At 42.7% G+C, this 18,593-nt stretch overlaps 1 protein-coding gene across 4 annotated transcripts in view; it reads left to right on the top strand.

Moving 5' to 3' along the window:
• TMEM182 (transmembrane protein 182) overlaps positions 1–18,593 on the top strand; it is a 352,761-nt gene that overhangs the window by 316,181 nt on the left and 17,987 nt on the right. For 2 of the 4 annotated variants that reach the window (XR_014839665.1, XM_085016106.1), the window contains one exon: positions 9,922–10,049. The exons of the other annotated variants lie outside the window; for them this stretch is intronic. The gene's annotated coding sequence lies outside the window, so the exon portion shown is untranslated. Of the gene's footprint in view, positions 1–9,921; positions 10,050–18,593 lie in introns of those variants that run through there. 4 annotated transcript variants of the gene reach the window in all.

Below are 18,593 nucleotides of genomic sequence, written 5' to 3'. Positions count from 1 at the left end.
GGGCCACAGGGGAACTACCCTGCTTATGCTTTTACAAGCCCCAAATCTACGTTTCTGTGCTTAGTCCAGCAGAGTCACAATCACAGTGCTCCTCTGTAGGAGAATCTTAAGATTCTGAATTTTTCAATGTGGGATTTCTACCACCTGAGCAGGGATAATAGAAGCATTTGAAAACTGACCCTAAAGAACTTCTGAGTTCCAAGGACAATGGCAATAGCAAAGTCCCTACCTATTCCCCCCACACCCCTCCAAATATTCTTATTACTATTTTCTTAATGAACCTTTAGACTTTCTTAAAGCTCCTTTCTTTTTACCTGTTTATCGTATGCTATCATCATTACAAATACCTCTTTTTTGTGTAGAACTATGTTTAATATGCAAACCAAATTTGTCATTATTTTAGTTCTCTCTCCCTCAAAAGTTTGGAAATAATTCTATTTTTTATGTATATCATCCTTACCTACCAAACACACCAAATACACTCATGTACTCGCATCCCTGTTACATACAAACACACATACCCACATTTGGGGCTGCAAAGTGTTGCCTGTGTCCTAGGGCCAAAAAAATAATGACAAGGCTTGAAAACCACTGAACTGAGAGTTCTGTTTTCTGGATACAGAAATACTAAGATCAGAACATTGGAGGCCAGTAAGGGACCCATAATAAACATGATAGGCTACTTAAGTTCATTTACTCTATAGGTTTTTATATAACACCTACACCAGTTCAGGCATTGTGCTATGATTAACAGCACAAAGGTAATTGTTACATAGTCCTTGTCCTCAAGAACAGTAGACTTGAGGTAGGAAGCTGCCATCATCATCTTTCTCTCAATAACACTTTCTGGTCTTATACCACCGCCACGTTTCTCAAGGCAAATTTCTCCACTGTCTTTCCCAATTTTCTCTCCTAACTCTGTACAGACCCATGGGTGATTTATCTATTTTGCATATTTTCATCACTCTCTATGTGCTAAGTGTACTGGGACCTACTCTACCAGGAGCTCTCTCCTTCTACAAACTGTTGGCTGTGCCACCACTGATCACAGCCACCACCACCACTGCCATCATCCTGTGCCTGAATTATGTGGTACTGCTTATCTTCCAGGCATCCCATCATTATTTCAGACATGTGGAAAGTGATGAAGCCAAGATTAAAACTCATCTTGACCTCAAAGTCCATTTCTTTCAAAGGGTGGTAAACTCCCTCACCTGGAGGTCCAAAATGTAATTCCACTTGATTGCATCCAACTCATTCTTCTGATATTTCAATTCAGCATAATCCTGTTATTCAGCCAATCAGGAGTCATTCCTTTCTGTCACTCGGCATATCCTGAGGACTCAGACTCCCTAATTGCTCCCAATTTTGGCAGTTTCCCTCCATTTCCATAGACATTTTCTCAGTAGATGTCTCCCTCAGGCCTCCTAAAGATGGACTTTCAAATTCAGTGTTGATGTTGTTGTCTGAGGGATCTTTGTAAAGACCTGAGACTAAAGTCAGCCTCTCAGTTTACACTTTCCAGAGATACCTCCCAGCTTGTGGGATTGAAGCTCAGCCTTTGGCAGCAGACCCAGCCCTTCTGCCCTGAGCTTGCCCTCTAGGTGAGGGCCAGCCTACCACTTTCTCCGGGCACCTTCTCTCTCGTCTCCCTCAAGGGACTTTGCACAGGTCTTTCTGCCCTGGGATTCACAGGGATCCGCCACTCTTCTTCCCTCTCACGTCTAATCACATTGAGGCCCTCAGCTCAGCCTTTCCACCCCTGCTCCTTCCTCAGGCTTATTTTTACATTGTTCTTTGCAGGGTTACTTCACAGCTTCGCAACAACCCAGTAAAAGTAGGTAGGACTGGTGTTATTTTTATTGCCATTTTAAAGAAGTGGAAACTGAAGCTTGGGCCATTTAAGAACCATGCACAGGAAACTGGTTGATATGAGCAAGTCAACAGCCTTGGCTTCTAAATCCTGTGTTTTTCTGGGCATTTTCTTTTCGCCTAGACTTTGAAGGTGCTGTGGGCATTCCCCCTTTTTCTTCAAGATGCTCTTCCTGAAGAAGCGGGGTGTTCTTCCTACTGGATCCCCTTAATTGCTCTGGTAGACAGTGCTGCTCTTTGTGCATGGCATCCTCTGTTCGTCTCCTCCTAGGCAGGCCAGGAGGTGCAGTGTAAGGAGGAAGCATCTTCCAAACACTTGCTGTGCGACTTTGGGAAAGTGACTTCATGTCTCTGAATTCAGTTCTCAAATCTGCAGTATGCTTGAACCAGGAGATACCTTGGGGCTTCTTGGTCTTGTGTTGCCTGAGCAGTCTGCTGCCACTACACAGAAGTTAAGTCCTAGAATGAGTATTCTGGCAGCACGTTGTTTAAAAACAGTAGATGTCACCAACCTATCCAGAATTTTAAATGGTTCATTTTAGAAGTGACCTCCTTACTAACTTAAATAGGGATGCCTTGAATACCGAGGTGGCTAGAACTCATCTTTCGATTGCTGAGGGATGCCGCTATAGTGAGAGAGGGAGATGCAGCGACTGGGGCAAGACCTGAGTTCAGATTCTCTCTTGGCCTGGCCTCCCATTAGCAGTGGGTACCCAAGATGTCACCTGCATGTTGAGGGGAATGGCAGTGTCACGCCCTCCCTGTTGTGCCTTTTCTACATCAGAGAATGGATGTCACTGCCTTCTAAAATATCTTATGCTCACAGAAGCTATCACTACCATTTACTATTGATCTTTGATAAGTCACTTTCATGGGACCACAATCCCCTCCTTTAAAGTAAAGGAATGGGGCTAATTACTTTTTCAGTGTGTCTTAGTGTTGGAAACAAATGATGACGATGATGTTAGTGACAAGCACTTAAACTGAATGCTCACTATGCGCTGAGGTCTGTATCACACACTTTCGAAAGACTATGGGCTGGTTTCATTCCTTAGAACACAGAATCCAAGAGTTCCTGCTGTGTCTCAATGGGTTAAGAACCTAGCATAGTGTCCGTGAGGATGCAGGTTCAATCCCTGGCCTCACTCTGTGGGTTAAGGATCTGGTGTTGCCACAAGGTGTGGCATAGGTCTCAGATGCGGCTCAGATCCAGTGTAGTGGCTGTGGTGCAGGCTGGCTGCAGCTCAAATTTGACCCTAGCCTGGGAACTTGCATATGCCATAGGCGCAGACATAAAACAAAAAAACAAAAGCAAAACAGACTCCAGAGTAGCAAACGTGGGCAGTGATCAGACGGGGAGTCATGCTTGCTTTTCCATCTTCCCTGCTGGATTTGCGCATCACCAGGCTCAGAGATAGAACTTAATATTGGATCCAGTGACTGCTTCTTTGAACTGTGGTTATGGCTTTACAAATCCCCTCGACCCACGCTGGATGCTTCAAACAGGGACATCTTTCATCTGATGCCTCTACCTTTCTTCTGGGAAGTCCTAGCTTTCTGCTGGAAACATTTTAGCATCCAGGACTGTGATTTTCTGGTCACCTCTTCTCCGAAGCTCTCCCTTAGGGACCTCCCTCAGCCAGAGGGAGGATTCCCTCCTAGGGCTGCTGGGTATTTGCAGGCACCTGCCATATGATCGCTCTGATTGCTACCATTTTGTTTAAGTGTTTTCCTTTCCTTCTAAGACCGTGATCTCCCCCAAGGCAGAGCCTGCATTCCGTCAGCTCTCAAAAGCTCAGAGCTTTATAAAGAGGTTTCTGAAATGATGACTCAAATGTTCAGTGAATGTTTTCCACCAACGTTGCTTGTTCTGTTTTTCTCTAAAAATATGCTTTCTAGTTTTCCTTGGCTGATCCTCAGTCCCACCTCATTGCCTGTAGCTGGAATAATGAATATAAATGGCTAAAAAAATAAAAATAAATATGAACATTCAAGTTTGTCTTAGTTCTTCTACCCAGAGTTCCGACTAACTGTTTAAACACATATTTACCAAATGCAAACATCTTAACTTGATTTCTCCTGCTAAAGCTCTTCATATTCAGTATATTCCAACACATGGAGAATTTCCCATTTCCTGGCCACTTAGAGATGGTGTGAGGAATGCAAAGGAAAGTAGCACTGCCCGGGAGTTGGAGAGATTGGCACAGAAAGCACCATGATTCTAGAGAACATAGTTGGTGCTGCAGGATGCCTGAAAGCAAATTATCACGACAGCTCAGAATTGTTCAGGCTGGGAAAGACTTTTCCTTGCAAACCACTAGACATTAGTAAAGGTAAACGCAACAGTTAGTAAAGGGGACAGCAAGAGTGCAAGTACTCATAACAGCCATGCTGTCAGGACAGCAAGCCCTTGCCTTGGTGAAATGGAGACATGTGGGCAGAGGTATGGACCATGTGACTGAAAGAAGAGGAGGGGGCAGGGGACAATGAAACCTGAACTCAGGGACAGGGTTGAGATTTGAGTATGAAGGTTTCTAGAAGCTGATGAACATTGTTGAACTGGAAACAAAGGGTAGGAGAGCAAAGCACAGATGCTGTGCTTTGTGGTTTTCATTCTGGCACAGCATACAGGAGTGTTTGAAGAAAGACGAGCCATTGTGGACAGGGAAGCTCTGGGAATAAATCAGTCATGATATTAATTATTTTAGAAATATTGCTCGCATGAGCATGGAGAACACGGGTCTGATGGAGAAGAGCATTCCCCCAATCTGCCACTTTCAGTATTGTTGTAGTGTTAGCAACTGCAAGAGTCTGAACTTTTGAAGGAAGGGCCTGTGAATCATAGCATCCAAAATGGCGCCTAAGTCATAAGTGCACCTATGTTTCCTACAGCAGAGCTAGCACCTACAAAGACCATCTACCCAATTTGGCTGGGATGACTTCTTTTTAATTTTTAAATTTTTATTAAAGTATAGTTGATTTACTATACTTGTGTCAATTTCTGCTAATACAGCAAAATGACTCAGTCACACACACACACACACACACACACACACACACACACACACACACACACATTCTTTTTTTATGTTATTTTCCACCATGGTCTGTCCCAAGAGACAGGATATAGTTCCCTGTGCTATACAGTAGTACCTTATTTTCTATCCATTCTATACGTAATATTATGTATCTACCCATTCCAAACTCCCCATCCATCTCACTCCCTCTCCCCTCCCCCTTGGCAACCACAAGTCTGTTCCCCATGTCTGTGAGTCTGTTTCTATTCTGTAGCTAGGTTTGTTTCTTCCATATTTTAGATTCCACATATAAGTGATTTCTTATGGCATTTGTCCTTCTCTTTCTGACTTACTTCATTTAGTATAAGAATCTCTAGTTGCATCCATGTTGCTGCAAATGGCATCATTTCATTCCTTTTTTATGGCTGAGTAGTACTCCATTCTGTATATGTACTATATCTTTTTAATCCATTCACCTGTGGATAGATGTTTAGGTTGTTTCCCTATCTTGGCTATTGTGAGTAGTGCTGCTATGAACACAAGGGTGCATGTATCTTTTTGAATTAGAATTTTGTCCAGACATATGCCCAGGAGGGAGTGGGACTGCTGGATCATAGGATGACATTTTGCAACTGACTCTTCCTTTCTGGATTCCTTGTCAGATGTGCCCCATGACAAGGGGTCTCACAGCCCTCACCCAGCTTTCTGCTCACATCCTCTCCCCTGCACACCCCACTTTTCTTTGGGTATCATTTCCTTTCCTTCTCTCCTGTCAAGCTCAGACAGCCTGTAAAGTGCTGCAGTTAGGATGCCAGAGGAGCAAACGGAGGGGGAGGGAGACCAGGGGGAGGCTCCTTTCTTCAAGAAGCAATATCTTAGAGGTGGGCTGTCAGGGAGCCTGCGGGATCTGGAGTTTCAGAGACTGAATGACAGAAACACTCAGCTAACAAAACGGAGAGCTGCCGAGGAGGCTTCATCTGCTCTGGCCAAATCCCTTCTTTCTTTCCATCCTTTCTTTCCTAATAACAGCTGCCCTCTCATTCCCTGTTACTCTGCTGTGAAGAACAAAACCTCCCTTCGACTATCTGTTTTTCTTTTCTTCCCCAGAGTAGGTCTCATTACTGGTGATTAGCAGATGATTAAAACCAATTCAGCTTCCCCCAGTAGATATTTTCTCCCTGTTTGTGCCCAGCGCGTCAGCCTTCAATGAACGTGCTCCTAAGCTTATTAACGGGCTCAGAGGATTAGCTGCCGCCAAGCTCGGTGGCTCCCATATTGTGATGCAGGGAGTGACATGGAACCATTTGCCACGCAGACAGGACCGCTGGGACCACACTCTCTAAATCACAATTTTATTTTCCATGTAGAGCAAGATAAAAAAAATTCCAACAATAATTACAAAAATCAAACGTTTGGACAAGTCTGAAAATATTCTTAAACCCCAGCAGCAGAAAACAGGCTAAAGCAAACCAATCATGAGGGGCATCAGGTGTGTGGTGTGCGTGTGCGTGTATGTGTGTGTGTGTGTGACATCAATGTAGAATCACACAGTTCACCTCGTTTATGAAGTTCACACTTATGTTTGAAGATAAAGTCCTCTTTTAACGTGGGCATGCACTTTGGAGTTTTCACTGCAAGTGTTTGTGAGGGTCACATATGGAGACTCAAGAATTGTCAACTCAGAATGCAATAGGCGGTCATCTGTCTTTTTTGTTTTTTTCTTTTTTTGTCTTTTTTTTTTTCCTATGGCCGCACCCGCTGCATATGGAGATTCCCAGGCTAGGGGTCTAATTGGAGCTGCAGCTGCCGGCCTATACCACAGCCACCGCAATTCAGGATCCAAGCCGTGTCTGCAACCTACACCACAGCTCACGGCAACACTGGATCCTTAACCCACTGAGCAAGGCTAGGGATCCAACCTGCAACCTCATGGTTCCTAGTCAGATTCTTTAACTGCTGAGCCACAACAGGAACTCCCTAGCTAATAATTTACAAAGAGCATAGGAGTCTCCAAAATTGTGACATTTGGATATTGTCAGATACACACAAAGGGATTATTTATTTATTTACTTTTAACTTTATTGGTTTTATTAGTTTCAGGTGTACAGCAAAGTGAATCAGTCATACATATGCAAATATCCATTCTTTTTTCCTATCTAGGTTATTACAGACTATTGAGTAGATTTTCCTGTGCTGTACAGTAAGTTCTCATCATCTATTTTATACAGTTAGTCATATATTTTATACAGTAGTGTTATTCCCACCCTCTCAATTCTTCCCCCCTCCCCCACCACCCCAATGATTTCACCATAAGATTGGTTTTGAAATCTGAGTCTGTTTCTGTTTTATAAATAACTTCTTTTGTATTTTTTTATTAGATCCCACATATCAGTGATATCTTATGATATTTGTCTTTATCTTTCTGACTTAACTTCACTCAGATAATCTCTGGGTCTATCCCCGTTGCTGCAAATGGCATTATTTCATTCTGTTTTAAGGCTGAATTGAGCATTTGGCTGCGCAAAGGGTTTCAGAGTAATGGGTTTCACTTCTGTTTCAAAATCTCAAATATGCCACATGGTTTTTAAGGTCTTTAAAGTTTAGAGGGAATGTTTCCTGACCCACAAGTGTTTTCTTTCCTGTGTAACTAACTCTATATGAATTGCAATGATGATCATGATCATAAAGGCGAGATATGCACGCGCTGGATCACAATCAGTAGGTTAGGAAGCAAACAGGTGAGTTTTAGAAAGTTTTGAAAGGAGGAAAACCTCATGGTCTAACTTCAGTGGATGATGCATTTTGAAGGTTGGGCTTGGGGCCACGGGATTGTTTCATGGTTACAAACATTCTCTCTGCTGGTTGGTGGTATAGAGGTTAGCATACCTGCCTTCCAAACATTCTCTCTTCTTCCAAATCTTTACGTTTTTCCCATATATTGCTTTTCTACCTTTTTCAAGGCAGTTTAACTCTGAGCGTGCTGGAACTTGAAATCTGGTCTCCAATTCAGAACAGCAACAGGCTTTGTAGAAAATGTGAACCAGGGAAAGCAGGAAAAGTGAAAAGTGGGTTGCATGACGGATGCGTCTGTGGAGGAGAAGGAAGGAAGATTTTAGCCAAACGGACCTTAAGGCCAAGCAGTGAAACCCAGCAACGCCAACAAAACAAAGGAAAACCCCAGGAAACAATAGGGACGTGATGAGGAGTCGCAGGAAGACATTGTCAATTATCCAAAACGGCACAATCACATTTTCTTTAATTTCATCATTTAATATCGAAGGGAAAATGACAGACAAGGGATTCTTATTGGTTCGATTTTAACCGCATTAAAAAATTTCCAGAGCTATCCCTGACCTCGCTTGGCCCCTATAAGTAGGTAATCGCTGAAGGATCAATCCCCTTGTCATTCAACAATAGGCCCCAAACGAAGGCAGTATATTCAATCAAGCGATAGAGACACACAGCTGAAGGTAACAGAATACAGAGAAAGCTTAAAGTACGATAGCCACAAAAGTGCTGGGATAAATACCAGGAAAGCACGTGTCACTGAGGACCTCCGATAATGTAACTGTAATGGGGGAAAAAAAATACTGTTTATTAAGCTTATAAGGGGCTGACACCATGCCTGTGAGGCGTAACTTATAGGAAGAAAAGTGTGGCTGGGATTAGATAAATTTAAGTATTGTTTAATGAAAGAGTTTTCTTTGGAAGTACTTCCCTGAAACTGGAGCGTTTCCCTGTCAGGAGGGAGGTCAAGTTAAGAGGCAGAACTGCGCAGACGCAGTAGACAGGGAAAAACAAGGATGCGCTGGGAGGGGAAGAGGGTTCCGTCCCTCCTCCGCCAGCCCGGTGCAATGTGGGGCCGCCGCAACACTGTGAACAGAGGTCCTGTCACCCACTGAATTAAACATAGAAAGAGGTCCTCTGGTTTTGCTTCCATAGTTCTTCGAACAACCTCCACACTAGCGGCGGCCGCTGTGCCAGCTGTCCTGAGGCCTGAGGAATCCGACAATGATTCCCAACCTCTTGATGTGCAGAGTCACTTTTTCCTTCACAGAGTCTGCCCTGTTTTCTTCTTTTCAGTGTCATGGGATAGAAATACACAATGCATGGAATAGCCGTTTTCAAGGGACATGCATCCTACATCCTCCTTTCATCATCATCATCCCAGTTACATACAAACCCTGGACCTGGGTTTGGATCAGCTCTGAAAATTACCAGGGGCATGACCTTGAGGGATTTACTCGGCTTCTTGGAGCTTTAGTTACAACATCCATAATGTGGTGGGGGGCTTCCCCTCTCATCAAATGCATCAGCTTTAATACCATTACAAGGGTTGAGCAGATAATGCCCTCAAGAGACTCAGTGTGCCCCTGGGCACAGAATCAGACCACAGAAGATGTTGATCATACGATGAATTGTGTCAGCAAGAGCGACAGCGGTGGCAAATTCTTTTGGATGTGTGGACCCTACCTTGAAGGGAAGGTGCAGAGGGAACTATGTGAGTTAACTAAGACACTTAGAAGACACTTGAGAGACAGTAGCTACCTCTGATAAATATATATCTTCTGGGAGTAGAAGGCGGGAACGGGAGCAGCCAGAAAAAAGTATAAGGGACAGGACACCCCTTTAGAGATCAATAACTATCTAAGGCAGTGTTGTAAAGTGACAAATGAGAGGTAATAAATACCGCCAAGGAGGGGAGGGGTCGTTAAGGGCCTGAGTCACCAGGGAAACTGGTACTAGAACTGGGATTCGAGGAAAGACCAGCAGCATGAGGAACGTGGACAGGATGGCTTCCTCTGGGCACCCCCTTTCTGGAGGATTCTGGCCAGGCAGCAATCCCCTGGAAACTTCCCCAATAGGGGGCTACTATGCTATTATGTGTGAGTAAATATTCCATTGGTGGGAGGGTTATTGCTATTATTATTAATGATAATACTACTTGAAGCCACAGCCAATTTAACTCAACCATTTGGAAGAGCGACATGGCTCTATTATCCAATTGATAATTTCAGGGTTTTATTCACAGGCACAATCATAAGAAAAACAAGGAGAAGACAGTCTCTGGGTTGTGTACATATGCACAGACTTTGCCTTTTGAGAAGATAATTGGGCATGGGAGTCACAAAGCAAAGATCATTAAGATTTACAAAGAAAGGAAGAAAGGAGAACAGCCCCTTGCCATCGCTGGGTGTCCTATGGGAGGCCTGGGAGGCACTAGACTTCTTGGAGCTGCATCGGTGCCCAACAAGGAGGCAGCAGTCCTCAGGGTAAGGAAATAAAAAGGGCAGGAGGGGGAGTTCCCTGGTGGCTCAGTGAGTTAAGGACCCGGGTTGTCACGGCTGTGGCTCTGGCTACTGCTGTGGCGCTGGTTCAGTCCCTGGTGTGAAAACTTCCACATACTGGGGGCAGAGTCAAAAAAAAAGCAGGGGCGAGGGGACATGAGGGCAAAGAAAAGTGCTGTGTTGGGAGAAAGCTGCAAGGAAATTCTCTTGCATTAAAACATTAGGCCAAAATAGCAAATATTCCTGCTGAGTAGCATTGAGAACTATGTCTAGATACTCATATTGCAATAGAACAAAGGGTGGGGAAAAAAAATGTAATATATACATGTAAGGATAACTTGATCTCCTTGCTGTACAGTGGGAAAATTAAAAAAAAAATAGCAAATGCATCTGCTGGCAACCCCCTCCCCCAACCGACCCCACCCAATAAACAAAATGTCTTCTTTGATGAGTCATCATCTATAAGAATCTATAAATTGGTAACTAGGGCCCTTGGTGAAGTGTGTGTGAGCACCCAGTCAACTCATCCCTGTGGTCTGAAGCCAAGCAGGGGTGAAGCTGGGAGGGGGTGTGATTTGGGTGGACACAGGGGAGCTCTGCCAATAATCCCGAAACAATCCAACCATGAGGGAAGGAGGGGCTTAGAGTGTTTACAAAAGCAAAGACATGCCTCCTCCCCATTGCTGACAGGATCCAAGCATCGATTGAGCAAAATAGCTCCACAGAGAAGCAAACAGCTTGCAGGGTTTAGCTAAACATAAATAGACCATTAGAAATATCAAAGGTGAAAACTGATCAATCACCAACAAAAACAAATAGATATTTCTAAGAACTTCCTAAGGAGTAGGGCAAGTTGCAGGAAAACCATTGTCTTAGGTTATCCTGATAGATAGCTGAAGATCTGATCTTTCTATCTTTAGACCTGATCCTTATCTGTTTATCATCTATCTATCCAGCCATCTCTCTATCATCCATCTACCCATCTATCTTTCTAATTTTCTACTTTTTCCTAGGAGACTAGGCATACACCTTTAGAGGTAGAATCTATTACATCTTGATTTTACAAGAGTACCTACCTTAGTCCAGTAAAATAAATGTTTCAAATGAATGAAGACACAAGTAAAAGCATTCCTGATAATACTCGGTAAAGAAATGAACAAGATGCAGATTCAGAACTAGTACAGTTACTTAAAAACTGATAACAGTGGTGGTGCCATCCCTTCCCTTAGACATTTTCAGTAGCTTCTGATTCTTATTCTGTTTGCCATGAGTTGAGGGGCATGATTATAAGGTAATGTAACTGAGGTTTCCTGGCCCATAGATGCTGCTGCAACATAGTGTCAACCTCTGCTCAGAAATGATAACAGCTAGCACTTACCTGCCAGGCACTATTCCAAGTGCTTTCCAAAGATTATCACATTTAAACCTTCTATCAGTCCCATGAACTGGCTGCTGTTATGAGATCTGTGTTATACCCAAGGAAACCTTGTCTAAGGTCCTGGTGTCGTGAATGAAGATACATGCAGGTGTTTCTGCCTCTTTCCCTTGTGTTTTATATAATTTCTTGGAAGTCTCTGTTGCTTACTGGTGTTAATAAACAGACCTAGCACTAGCAATAATTTTTCAAATCCCAAGTTTCATTTCTTTTTTTTTTTTTATCTTTTTAAGTCTGCACCCATGGCATATGGAGGCTCCCAGGCTAGGGGTTGAATTGGAGCTACAGCTGCTGCCCTACACCACAGCCACAGCAATGCCAGATCCGATCCACGTCTGCAACTTGTGACACAGCTCATGGCAATGCTGGATCCTTAACCCAATGAGCGAGGCCAGGGATCAAATCTATGTCCTCAGGGATGCTAGTCAGATTCATTTCTGCCAAGCCAAGATGGGAACTCCCCAAGTGTCAATAATGACAGGGGATTATAAATAAACACCTAATACCTGTTCGAATATTTGTTCCACATCCCCTTACTGAAAGATGCAGACATTTAGAGAATATCCCAAATATGTGGATGGAAAATAGACTAAACAATCATTATACTTTGGTATATATTGCAAGTCTGCACAAGCTCCCTAAGATAAAGGAGGTAGGTTATCAGATGGTTTTATTTCTTGGTACCCCAAATAACAATGCAAGGTATGTGAGGGTTTGCTTGATCCTTCAAGGCTACTTGGTCAAATTAGGTTTCTGTAAAGAAATGGGATTGTTTGGTAGAGCCATTTTTTAATTACATTTATAGCATTTACTATAAAATATAGTAAGGAGTTCCCTCGTGGCTCAGTGGTTAACGAACCCGACTAGTAACCATGAGGTTGCAGGTTCAATTCCTGGCCTTGCTCAGTGGGTTAAGGATCCCTCGTTGCTGTGGCTGTGGCATGGGCTGGTGGCTACGGCTCCGATTTGACCCCTAGCCTGGGAACCTCCATATGCGGCCCTCAAAAAAGACAAAAAAAGACATAAAATATAGTAAGCATATTATAGTAAAAATAATGCACTGGAGGAATTTAAGATGTTTATGTGTTTAAAAAAGATTTAAGAGGGTTTAAGATGTTTGAGAAGTTTAAGAGAATGAAGGTAGGAAAGAAAGAAAAGAAAGAGAGAGAGGAAGGGAGGAAGGAAGAAAGAAAGAGAGAAAGAAAGGGGGAGAGAGAGTATAACCATGTAAAATCCCTTTAAAAAGGTGCAGAAGATGTGGTTCTTGTAGACATCCAAAATGAATTGATCACTAAATTAAGTTTGACTCTGATCTTCAGAACCTATGGCAAAAGAGGATCTATATCATGAAATAGTTGTATGATTACATTTAATAAATATTACACATTTTACTTTCAGGTATTGTACATGTTATGTTTAGGAGTCCTTGTTATACCTTCAATGCAGGGCTAAATATAACTGAATATTCACATTCCACTTGAGTAAGTCTCTGCTTTTGTATGACGAATATAATGTAAGTCAGTCTCCCGAGGCTTCTAAATTGAATTATCACATCACTGATACCTTGTTATTAAAGACATCTTAGATTAAGATAAAATACCACTTGATGCTGAAAGGTAAGCTGATCAACTAATTACTTGACAAGTTTCAAAAGAGATTCCCTGAAAACAAATAGAATGAACACTTTTGAAATTGAAATATAATTATAAAGTAATGAAGCTTAGGTAGCACATAGATCCTTGAGTATTGACATTAAACAGTCAAACACGTGCCTGAGAAACAGTGTGAATTCCCCCAGGCAAAATCCTCTCTCGAGTCTTTCTGAGTCTTTCTAAGATGGCTTCAGTAGGGGGAAGTCTAGACAAGATTTTGCTGAGTGTGGGAGCCAGGAACTTTGAACATATCCTGCACAACTGTCAGGGTGATGCTGTAAACACACTCAGCTTATGATTGTCCGGTCAAGTGACTGATATCTGTGAAGGAGGAATGAGGAAAGAGTCTTATTTTATATGTGTGGGGTGCATAATTCTTTACCAAAGAAGCTGATCTCGAACAGGTCAATTAATCTCTCTCACTTATGTTTCTACTTTAGTTTTTTATTTGCAAATGGGAAAGATAATTTCTATCTCATGTATTCGTTCACTGGACTAATGTTATTGGCAAAATGAACAGACACAAGGTCTTTGTCCTTAATCTAGTACAGAAGACAGATAATAAACAAGAAAAGATGTAGCTTGTCCAATAACAGTGATTGCTATGAATCCAAATAAAGCACAGCAGTGGGGGCCCCAAATATTGGGATGAGGGTCACTAATAAGTAGGGTCCTGAGGAGGGGACCACGTGAACAGAGTGCAGAAAACACATGGACATCTAGAGGGAGTTGGCTCGAGTCATAAGAAACAGCAACTACAAAGGCCCTGAGGTTGGCGTTTCCTCAGCATGTTGGAGGGAGAGTGAGGAGGAAATGAGTGAAAGGAGAAAATGAACGAGAGGGGGCATTGCAGGGGATGAAATTGGAGAGGTAGGAGGAAGCCATGCATTAGGACACTGGGAAGGATTTCCCATTGCAGCCAAACAGAGTAGCCTATACTTCTCAGGAACTCCTTCTTACAAATAAAAATGATGGACCTACGAGGCCAAACCATCCAAGAAGACTCTGAAATAGGGTGGGAAGAGGCACACTATTTGGGGTCCTTGGGACATGAGGAACAGAGTAGCTTGTAGTGAGTTTTCTGGGTTTCCTTTCTGTTCTTATAAGTCCTGGACAGTATTCTTCAGGGACTTCCATTTAGAACGACCAATAGGCACTGACCCCCAAAAATAAAAAACAAAAATAAAGCTCCAAGAAAAGCCTGTTCCTCTTAACCAAAGGACTGAAAAAGGGAGACCTATCAATAGAAAACCTTTCAGGCAACACCCCTCCCCCCCAACCATCCTTCATCCTAATACCCATGAAAACTCTATCCTCACTACACTGTTTTAGAAATAGGTAGCGGAGTTCCCATTGTGGTGCAGCAGAAATGAAACCACCTAGTATCCATGAGAATGTGGGTTTGATCCCTGGCTTCGCTCGGTGGGTCAGGGATCCAGTGTTGCTGTGACCTGTGGTGTAGGTCACAGACTCTGCTCAGATTTCACTTTGCTGTGGCTTTGGCAAAGGCCAGGAGCTGTAGCTCTGATTAGACCCATAGCCTGGGAACTTCCATATGCCACAGGTATGACCCCTCCAAAAAAAATAAAAGAAGAAAGAAAAAAAGCAAAGAAAAGAAAGCAAAGAAAAAAAAGAAGGAAGGAAGAAAGAGGAAGAAGAGGAAAAAGAAAGAAGTAGTGCGTTCCTACCACATCATCTGGCAGTGTGGGTAGACCAAGCTGGGAACTGACCTTTCACTGCCCCCCCGGCATGTGGAACCAAGTGTGCTCAGAGTCCCCCTGCCCTCATAGGGGAAGCAGGATGTAGCCTCAGGCTGAGCCTCCATCTCCACCTACCACCAAGAAGACTTAACAAGGTGGCTGGACGCTGGGCTTTTCAGTTCTCCTCCCCACCCCTCTGGTAACTGCAGAATCCAGTGGGGAGATGATTTCTACACCTAGCATCCCACTTAATGATGAAAGACTTTGCCTCTAAAACTAGGAACCAGGCAAGTACACATACTCTAGCTACTTTTACTCATCATGGTACTAGAAGTTCTAGCACCTGCAATAAAGCAAGAAAAAGAAACAAAAAAGATTAGATTAATTCAATTAGTTTCAGATTAGAAAAAAAGGCATAAAACCGTTCCTATTTCAAGCTGACATTTGTTTATGTAAAAAATCCCAAGGAAATCTAAAAAAGAAACTAAACAACAGATACCCAAATGAATAAAATATAAGCAAAAACTCTTCCAGAGCTAATCAGTGATTTCTATGACATCCCAGGACACAAGAATAGCATACAAAATTCAATCACATTTCTATATATTAACAACAATCATGTAGTAAGCGAAGTTGAAAACATACTATTTATAAACACCCCAAAGAAAATGGAATGCTAAGTATAATGCTAACAAAACAGATATTGTTAGATATTGAAGATTACAAAGCCAAAGAACACTTAATAAATGAAGACATACACTGTGTTTGTGGGTTGGAAGATTCAAATAGTAAATGGAATCTATAGATTTATTGCAATTTCTATCAAGGGTTTTGTAGACCTAAACAAACTTATTCTAAAATCAATATGGAGGATCTCCTGTTGTGACTCAGCCATAACTGACCCCCTTGTATCTACAAAGGTGCTGGTTTGATCCCTAGAGTTGCTCAGTGGGTTACGGATCTAGTGTCGCCATGATCTGTGGTGTAGTTTGCAGACGTGGCTCAGATCCTGCATTACTGTAGCTGTGGTGTAGGCTGACAGCTCCAGCTCCTATTCAACCCCTAGCCTGGAAAATTCCATATGCTGCAGCTGTGGCCCTGAAAAGCAGAAAAATAAAAAATAAAAATAAAAAATAAGGAAATGAGCAGTAGAAAAGGTAGTTCAAACAATCTTGGAAAAGAATAAAGTGAGATGAATCACTGTTTAGATATGAAGTGCTATTATTATAACCATGGAAGCCAAAGTTGTATATTATCAGATAAATAGAAACCCAGAGTTGAGAACTCCAAAATAGCCCCACAAAAGCACTGCCAAAAATTATTTGCAAAGGTGCACATCCAATTAAACAGGGTTAGGACAGCGCCGTGGACTGAATTGTGTCCCCCTCAAAATTTATACGTTGACGCCCTATTCTCCAGCTAGAGGGCACAGCAAGAGGAAATCTTTAGAGTCAGGAAGTAGTGCTATTCCAGGGTCAGCTTCCCTTTCTGATTAGAAAATGTGTAACAACACTGGCTCCACTGGGGGACATTTTCCTAAGTTTCAGGAGCTGTGAGCAATGCTTCATATGGACTCCTGCATTTAATATTTAAACCAAATTTGTGAAATAAGTGTACTATTTTGGTTGACCACAGATAGGTAAACTGAGTCCTGTAGCATCTGAATAAACTTGTCTTCTTTTAACATAGCTAATACATGATAGAGTCAACGCTCAGTAAATCCAAAGCCAGCCTATACACCAGCTGATCTTAACCTGTGGCTTCAGCCTGACCCCAACCTGTCTCCCTGGTCCCCAGGCCTTATGATGAGTTTTCTTCTTCCTAGGCATGTCTTCTGACTTCCTATTTTTTTTTTTTTTCTTTTTAGGGTCTTACTCGCAGCATATGGAAGTTCCCAGACTAGGGGTTGAATCGGAGCTACAGTTGCCAGCCTACAGCCACAGTCACAGCAACGTGGGAGCCAAGCTGCATATGCAACCTACACCACAGCTCACAGCAGTGACAGATCCTTAACCCATTGAGTGAGGCCAGGGATCGAACCCGAATCCTCATGGATCCTAGTCATGTTTGTTAACCCCCGAACCATGAAGGGAACTCCCTGACTTCCTATTTCTGCTGCATTGTCCACGTCACTGTACACCTGTAACAAGCTTCCTTCTACCCTTTGCTATTAATTTGTTCTCATGAGTGATCTAGTATAAGTTCCTTATACATATTCTTTGTAGGCAGTTGGTATCACTAAATGGCCCTATTCTTATTCATATCTAACTGCATGAATAGTGACTTTTTTTTTTCATTTTTGGTCACCTTGTGGCATATGACATATGAATTCCTGGGCCATGGATCAGATCTGAATTGTAGTTGTGACCTACACCACAGTAGTGGCAATACCAGATTCTTTAACCCACTACCAGATTCTTTAACCCACCTCCAAATCCTTTAACCTACTGTGCTGGGCTGGGATTGAACCTGCATCCTGGTGCTGCAGAGATGCCACCAATTCCATTGCACCACAGCAGGAACTCCCAGGAGTTGTAACTTCTGAGAAGTGATTGGAAACAAATGTTTTATGTACTTTAATTACCAAGCACACTGACTTCAACACAAGCCCTCAAAATCATCTGTGATCTTTAACAGCATTTTGGTAAACCAATCTTAGCTTGTGTGCCCTGATCCAGAAAACTCTGGAAATTTCCAAGTGAATAAATAAATAATTGCCCCTACTTGATGACAACCCATCCTTTCAGATTCCTTTGTTTTCATGTGACATTTGGCCACCAGATCTGGTATGTCTCCACTGCAGCTTATGAAGATTATTCTAGACTCTGTACTCACTGGATATTAACAGGAAAAAGACGGTTCAGGCTTTGTTGTATCTTTTAGATTCAACTATGCAGAGAAAATAAACAGGGAAAAGCAGTTCTCATTCTTCAGAAAGTTTAGTGAGTTCAGAATCCCTATCTCTCTTTTTCTCTCCAGAATATGAGTTCAATTATGTACTATCCATCCACTTCCAACACCTGCCTGCAAGCTGTAGTGGCTTCGCAGGTGATCAGCATCTCTGCATTCACTTTCCAGAAAGTTCTTTATGGTGGGTATGAGGGAGACTGTGTATTCAGTAATTTGGTCAAGTCTGTCAAATTCATTCCCCTGTTTAAAAGATTTCTTGGAAAAAAAATAAGCAGCAAACTTTATTCAAGGGGAGCTCTCGGGCTACATGGAGGAAACATGGCAGTGGGGTTTTGGTGTGGGACAGAGAGATGAGGCTCATTTCCAAATATAAGGAAAAGTGGGAATTTATACCTAAGGGGCAGGGCGTGGGGTGGGGGGCAGTGTCAGTGGATGGAAACTTACTGAGAGGAAGCACTGGGGATAAGGAGGGATTCTGGCTAAACTGGACGATGGGGGTGGAGGAGAAATCTGCTCACATATAAAGGCTGACCAGAGAGCCAGGAGAGGAGATTCTGCTAAACTGCCTAAGCAGGATTCTTGTTAAAATTGGACAATGCACAGATGATCATGAAGCTCCCTGGACAGGGCCTCTTTGAGAAGAAAGTTCAGACGTGCCTGAGTAGAGTTTGGTCAAGCAGAAAATCTTTGTCCCACCGATCTGCAGAGAACTGCGGAGG

This window comes from Sus scrofa, chromosome 3 (genome assembly GCF_054392235.1).
Source record: "Sus scrofa isolate SSC_HxYL_T2T_F1_AM1 chromosome 3, Sscrofa_HxYL_maternal_Yorkshire_Landrace_v2.0, whole genome shotgun sequence".
NCBI classification, from domain to species: Eukaryota; Metazoa; Chordata; class Mammalia; order Artiodactyla; family Suidae; genus Sus; species Sus scrofa.
This window is presented reverse-complemented; position numbering and strand designations above follow the sequence as displayed.